Source organism: Arachis duranensis, chromosome 1 (genome assembly GCF_000817695.3).
Source record: "Arachis duranensis cultivar V14167 chromosome 1, aradu.V14167.gnm2.J7QH, whole genome shotgun sequence".
Classification (NCBI taxonomy): Eukaryota; Viridiplantae; Streptophyta; class Magnoliopsida; order Fabales; family Fabaceae; genus Arachis; species Arachis duranensis.
In genome coordinates, this window is record NC_029772.3 from 50509941 (window position 1) to 50517949 (window position 8009).

General features: G+C 40.4%; 1 non-coding gene across 1 annotated transcript; it reads right to left on the bottom strand.

The window, feature by feature from the left end:
* Window positions 1–3324: 3324 nt before the first annotated feature.
* Window positions 3325–3432, bottom strand: LOC127742609 (small nucleolar RNA R71). The gene has a single exon (XR_008003956.1). It is a non-coding gene; the product is annotated as a small nucleolar RNA R71 (small nucleolar RNA).
* Window positions 3433–8009: the final 4577 nt, after the last annotated feature.

An 8009-nucleotide genomic window follows, 5' to 3' on the forward strand; every position in this document is an offset into this window, starting at 1 on the left:
ATAGTAAATGCATGTGAGGACAGTTAAATGCAAGATGTTTATTGGCATGCTGGCAAAGGCATGAATAGCATAGATCAAGCATTCAATTTCCAAGTTAGATTACCAAGTCTTTCAAACTAAAAATCATGTTTGTAATGACAATTATACTGAATCAATATGATATGAAAAAGGGTTTTGTGAAAAGCAAGCATTCAGAGTAGTAGGATAAAAGATACTGAAAAATAGTGCACAATGCCATATGGGCATTTTGATGCCAGGGCATCTAGGCCAGTTTTACTGACCTTTTCTTTACTGTTTTAGGGTAGTTTCATGCATTTTCCTAGTGAATAAGGCAAGTTTTGGGTGAAAATACACTTACACTTTCATTTAAGCAACTATTGTGAATTTTGCATGATTTCATGAGATTTTTGCCAGAATTGCATGAGAATTTGATGATGCATAATCTCATGACTTTGGCTAGAGCTTTGATGCACTTTAATTGCTTGATTTCAGGACAAATGAAGCATGGAAGAACCACGTTAGCATTCACGTTAACTTAGTTAACGTGACTACTAACGTGGGATAGCAAAGAGCTTGCAACGTTAATGAGAAAAGTGATCACCAATAACGCCTGCGAAGCCATTCATAGCTTACGTTAAGAGCCACGTTAACTAAGTTAACGTGGTACTTAACGTAGAAGAAAAAGAGGACACCACGTTAACGAGAAACATGAACTCCAATAACGTTTCTCCTCAACGTTAGTGGTAAAAGTGAACACCACTAACGTTGGGAAACTAGGCAATGCCCCACGTTAAGAGTCACGTTAACTTAGTTAACGTGAACTCTAACGTGGAAGAGGATCAACAACGCCAACGTTAGTGACACTCACTTTTGTCACTAACGTTGGATCATTAGCATTGTCTACGTTAACTCTCACATTAAGATTGTTAACGTGAGAGTTAACGTGGAGTTGAATTCAAAGAACTAACGTTAGTGACACTCACTTTTGTCACTAACGTTGGGAGATGGCTTCATTACTACGTTAAGAGCCATGTTAACTTAGTTAACGTGGGTTCTAACATAGGGACTTAAGGCGATTGGAGCGTTAGTGACAAAGGTGAGTGTCACTAACGCTCTCGAAGGTGATAGAGACCCACGTTAAGAGCTACGTTAGGCAAGCTAACGTGAAATCTAACGTAGGGGTAAGAGGCAAGCAACGTTAATGGGAAAAGTGATTCCCATTAACGTTTGCAAAAAGGGGCACAAGCCAACGTTAATGGGAAAAGTGAGTCCCATTAACGTTGGCCAAGGATTGAGTAAGAAATGTTAGAAGTCACGTTAAGATTTCTAATGTTGGAATTAACGTGGATATATAAGGATGGAACGTTAGTGGAAAAAGTGAATGCCACTAACGTTCTCGCACTCAAAATATTACCCAACATTAATCTCACTAAATGCCCAAGCCTAATTCTTATTTCTCTGCAAGCTGGGCCCACTAAAGATGAGAATTGCTTCAACTCAAGGTCCAGAGCCCACATCCAAGACTTGAAGAACTCACTAGAAGATCATGAGGAGTAGTATAAATAGGAGTAGTTTTGAACTAGAGAGAAGCTTAGCACTTTTGGGAACTACTCTCTGCATATTTACTTTTCTGTACTTCTAGCATGGATTCTTCTTTTCTGCCATTTTTGATTCCTAGAGTTATGAACAACTAAACCCCTTTCATTGGGTTAGGGAGCTCTGTTGTAATTTGATGGATCAATTATAGTTTTTATTCTTCTTCTTCTTTCTTTTCTCTTGATCTTACTAGAAAGCTTTGGATCTTAATTCAATTGGTTAGTTGTCTTGGAAAAGAAACTCTCCATAATTGGATCTCCTTTGAACCTTGGAAAAGGGATGAGGAAATCATGCTAGAAATGCTTTCTCATGTTGGACCAAATTGGGGTTTGGATGGATATTGTGACATTTAATCCTCCCAACACTTTGATTTGGAAATACATGTGGTATAATCAGTGACCACACTTTCATCTCTCCCCATGAGCAATTAAATCAAGGAATTGGGCAATTGTTCAAGCTTAGAGAGATTGGATTGCAAAGGAATTGGGATCCAATCACTTAAGATTGCCAAGGAGATCAATGAATGCATTGATTGAGGAAGAGATGAGAATGAACTTGATCCGGAGAATGCAACATCTCCTGAACCCAATGATTACCCCATTTCTGATCTTACCTATTCTCTTTACTTTCTGCCATTTATCGTTATTACTTTCTAGTCATTTAAATTTCTGCATCATAATCTAAATTCTGTTTAGCTCAACTAGCATATTCTTCTAACTAAAGTTGCTTGACCAATCAATCCTTGTGGGATTCGACCTCACTCTATTGTGAGTTTTACTTGACGATAATTTGGTATACTTTCCGAAGGGAAATTTGTTGAGAGACAAGTTTTCATGCATCAAGTTTATAGCGCCGTTGCCGGGGATTGATTTTGAATCAGCAATGATTAAGTTAGAAGATCAATAGATTGAGCATTTTTTATATGTTTTGTTATTCGTTTAGTCTATTCAGTCAATTTCTGTAGTTTTTTTGATTTCTTCCTCACCCCTGCACCCCCTTAGTTTTGTTTCGTTCTTCATTTCTTTGTTTATTATAATTCAGCTCACTAACCCACTAATTGTTTGATAAATTGCATCACTCACACTAACAATTACTCTAACAAGAATAGTCTTCACTATACCTCCTGTTGTGCAAGCTGTTTGTTGTATGACATGGAGAAGAGAAGGAGCTTCAACATCCTTTGATTCAGAACCTGAAAGAACCCTTTGAAGACGACGAAGGGAAACAAGAGGAAAAGGGATTATTGATGCTGAGGAAGTAGAGGAAGAGTATTTTGAACCCAACGTGGAAGAGAATTTGGAGAACAATCATGAAGAGGAGGCTCATAATCAAGGCCATGCCAACCATGCTGGGCAAGAAAGGAGGGTCTCAGGATCCTATATCAACCCTAATCCTGGAAACTGTGGGAGCAGCATTCAGAAGCCCACCATACATGCCAACAATTTCGAGCTAAAACCTCAGCTCATCACCCTGGTGCAGAATAATTGTTCATTTGGAGGAGGTGCTCAAGAAGATCCTAATCAACACTTGACCACCTTCTTGAGGATTTGTGACACAGTGAAGTCCAATGGAGTCCACCCGGATGTCTATAGGCTGCTCTTGTTCCCTTTTTCACTAAGGGACAAGGCATCCAAATGGCTTGAATCCTTCCCAAAGGAAAGCTTAACTAATTTGGAAGAAGTGGTGAACAAGTTTTTAGCAAGATTTTATCCTCCTCAAAGGATCAATAGGCTAAGAACTGAGGTGCAGACTTTTAGACAACAAGATGGTGAGACACTTTATGAAGCATGGGAGAGATTCAAAGATTTGACAAGGAGATGCCCACTAGAGATGTTTAATGAGTGGGTTCAACTTCACATCTTCTATGAAGGTCTTTCCTATGAGTCAAAGAAGGTTGTAGATCATTCATCAGGAGGCTCTTTAAACAAGAAGAAAACCATTGAAGAAGCCATAGATGTCATTGAAACAGTTGCTGAGAATGACTACTTCTATGCCTCCGAAAGAAGCAACACTAGAGGAGTAATGGAGCTGAACCACATGGATGCACTATTAGCCCAAAACAAGATGATCACCAAGCAGCTAGCAGATCTTACCAAGAAGGTGGAAGAGAACCAAGTTGCAGCAGCCATCACCTCATCACCAACTCAAGAAGGAGTAAACATAGGAGAAGAATGTGACTGGGAGTAAGCCAACTATGTGGGAAACTCACCTAGACAAGTCCATGATCCATACTCCAAAACTTACAACTCTAGATGGAGAAATCACCCCAACTTTGGATGGGGAAATCAACAAGACCAAGGGCAAGATCAGAGACGCCACAACTTCAACTCCAACAACAATGCTACTCATCAAAACACCTCACAGAGATATTACCAACATCCATCTAACCAACCTTCTCAACCACCTAATCTCAACCCACCATCATTGACAGATGATAGGCTTTCGAAGATTGAGGCTCTACTTGAAAACATATGCAGAGAAGTCCAACACAACAAAGTGTTTAAGGAAGAAGTGCGAGCTAATATCAAGAACCAAGGAGAAAACATTAAGAGATTGGAGTCCCAAGTAGGGTACCTATCTAAAAAAATTCCCAAACCCACTGATGGATTCCCCAGTGATACAGAGAAGAATCCAAGAGGGGAAACAAAGAAAGTGAGATGGGAGGAATGCAAAATGATAACCACAAGTAATGAGGGGAGTATGAATGGAGTAGAATACCTTCAAGATAACCAAAAGGAAAGCCAGAAGGAAGGAAGCTGTGCAACTCAGCTTACATCCAAGGAAGAGCTAAAGAAGAAGGAGGTATTGAACCCATATGCACCTTTTCTCCACAGGCTTAAAGGTGGTGTAGCAGGGAGAATGTACTCAAGGTTTCTTGATATGTTTGCATCTCTAGATGTAAATATACCATTCATTAAAGCCCTCCAACAGATGCCTTTCTATATCAAGTATATAAAGGAGCTACTAGCCAGAAAAAGTCCATTGAAGGGTGGACAAACAATCAAGATGAACAGAGATTGTAGTGCTCTCATTCAACCAGGGCCACCCACAAAGAAGGAGGATCCAGGGAGTTTTCACATTCCTTGTGCCATAGGAGAAACAATGATTGACAAAGGGCTTTGTGACTTGGGAGCAAGCATCAACCTAATGCCTCTCTCCCTCATGAAGAAGCTTTAAATCAATGAACTAACTCCTACTGATGTAATTATCAGATTGGCTGACAAAACTCAAAAATAAGCAGTATGGGTGGTTGAAAATGTGTTGGTGAAGGTTGGGAGCTACTATCTTCCCACAGATTTTGTTGTTCTGAAAATGGATGAGAATCCTATTTACCCCATCATTTTGGGAAGACCATTCCTAGCCACAGCTAGAGCACTCATAGATGTAGAACGAGAAGAGTTGGTGTTGAGAATACATGATGAGCAGCTCACTTTCAATGTCTTTAAACCCTCACAAGAAGCAGATCATGAAGACAATAAGTTGATGGAGGAGCCAAACAAGGAAGCACAAACAACACAATTAGAAGCCTCATTAGTTGGGAAGCCATATAGTCAAGAAGAACCATGTTCAAAGATGATCCAAGGGGAACCAGAACCATGAGAGTCATGCAAGATCAATAACAAGAATCCACTAGAGAAAGAATCCATAGAAAACAAGACAACAGCAATGGAAACAAAGAAGAAAGTTCCAAGGGGATGGAGAAATAAGAAAATTCCTACAAAAAATTTCTCACCAGGTGATGAAGTGATTTCTACATACTTTCCATCTATACCACCTCACCTCCCCACTATTCCATCTCAGCTTCCCCCAGTGTATACCATCAACAAAATCATGTCCTTAGAGCATGTGGAGCTTATCAACAAAGCTAATGGACATAGGTTCACTGCAAGAGGGGAAGACTTCAAGCACTATCAGCCACCTTGACAAGAACCAAACATCAAGCTAATGACGTTAAAGAAGCGCTTCATGGGAGGCAACCCATGTTCTATAACTCCTTTCTTAAGTTTCTAATAACAGTAATAAGGTAATTTCCATGGAAGTTCAAATTAATCTTGATAACTAACATAAAGCCCCTCTACATGTAACTTATAGTACATGATAAGTTTGGTGTTCAAAGCACACCAAGTGTGGTTTGAACACACCTTATGAGGAAAGTTCACTCCCCAAACTTGTTGCATCATGTGATTACAAACAAGTTTGGTGTACCAACGTGCATGCATGGGTAGCTTAATGTTTGATTGATTTGCCTTCATGGAAAACATTTAGTCATATAGAAACAAAAGAAAAAGAAAAAGAAATATTTTATTAGTTCACACATTTTCCCACCAATTTTTTAATTAATTTTCACATTCTCCCTTTTTCGTGTATAGGGAATCAAAAAGGACATTGATGGTACTTGATAGGACAATTGAGGAAGAAGGATTCGGACACTACACCAAGGGAATTTCACACTTGTCTTCATAGGGAATGTCCTTGAAAGTGTTGCCATGCAACATTGGGAGTGGACAATCTTGAGGACCAAACTAAAACCCCTTGGGAAGTAGTGTCTTGAAAGGATGAGAAAGAGTCATCTTAATAAATATGATGATCCTTGTGCTCACCTTGCACCAAACCCCAACCGTTCACCATCAAGACCGTGCAATTGATCTACACCATTCAACTACCACCACCCATCTATATAAAGAACCTTCACCAATCCAACCTCTCTCAAAGATTCATCAAACGCACCTCTTCTCCTTTTTCTCAAAACACATTCCTTCAAGACTCATTCTACCTCAACCCAACCGAACTCCATCTTCAACCCTTTAGCCTTTACTATTCAATTCTCAATCAAGGCAGCATCAAGCTTCAAGAGGCGAAGGGAAAAGGAACCAATGGAGCAGTCCTCCTTCGACACCGGGAGATTCAAGACAGCCTTCCATGAGATCAAGTTTGAGTGAATAAAGGACAAGAAGATACTGCCTGAATCAACCTTCCAGTTCGATGAAGATGAGTGTCCACAAATTCGGGAGAAGATTGAAAAGAGGGGTTGGGAAAAGCTCACTAACCTGGAAGCAAGAGCAAATGCAAACCTCATCAAGGAATTTTATGCAAATATGGTTAGAGAAGACAAGACCACAGCCCCCACCTTTAAGAGCTATGTAAGAGGAATAGAGGTGGATTTTAGCCCCAATGCAATCACTAGAGTTCTCCACTTGAAATCCCCACATTTTGTTGAGCTTGGTTACCAAGAAAGAATAAATAAGGGCGCCGACAATGATGAATTGGAAGAGATCGTGGGTGACATATGCATTGTGGGATCTGACTGAGAAAGGTATTCAGATAAGAGACCCCGGTTCATCAGGAGAGGAGACCTCATCCCGGAAGCCAAGGGTTGGTTTGAGCTTGTGAGACGATCTATCCTTCCAGCAGCAAACAATTCTGAGGTCAATATTACTCGAGCTACCATGGTACATTGCTTGATAAAGGGTGGAAGCATCAATGTGCACGAAATTATAGCTGAAGGAATCTAAGAATCAGCCGAGAAGAAGGATTCAGGTGCTAGACTTTGGTACCCCAGCACCATCCTTAGATTATGCATGAAAGCCAAGGTAGTCTTTGAGGACAGCAATCCAACTTGGATAGGTCTTGGGAGATCACTTACACTCCAATGCATAACCCATGTGACTCCAGCTCAACAGCAAAAAAGACCCCATCTAAGGAAGAGGGCATCAGAAGAAGCACAAGAGGAAGAGCCTCTCCAAGGAAAACCCCAACCCACGGAATATCATCAAGAAGGATATCCCCAAGAAGAACTCCAACCCACAGAATATCATCAAGAAGGATATCATGACCCAACCAACATCAACTTGGGTCACATCCGAGGAACCATTGATGATTTGTCAAGGATATACATGGAAGGACAAGAATAACAACTGCAACTTCAATTTCAGAGAATGGATAGGCAAGAGGAAATGCTAACAAATTGGATGAATCAACAAAGGGAATGGCAGAAACAACTAATGGAGCAGCAACAAGAGCACTATTCCCAGCTTACTCAAGCCATCAATCAAGTGTCTGAAAGGCAAGAAAGCCAAGATAAACGCCTCCAGGAACTCAATCAACGCCAGATGAATCAGATGAAAGCATTCAACGAATTTAGTGTGCTAAATGAAGGAAGGCAACTGCATCGAGAAGAATTCAACATCAACACTCAGGCAAAGTTAAACTTTGTGGTTGAGCATATGCATCACCTGCACCCTGACATCCCAAGCTATGAGACAGTTCGCAAGAACTTAACTGAACAAGAGGGAGGAAAGGTGAAACAGCAAAAGGAAGCATTAAAGAAGAAGATGAAAGATGCCGGTTTCTGGAAAAAGTTGATGGGGAAGCACAAGGGGAATGGAGACTCAAGTAATCAAGGAGAATCCCAA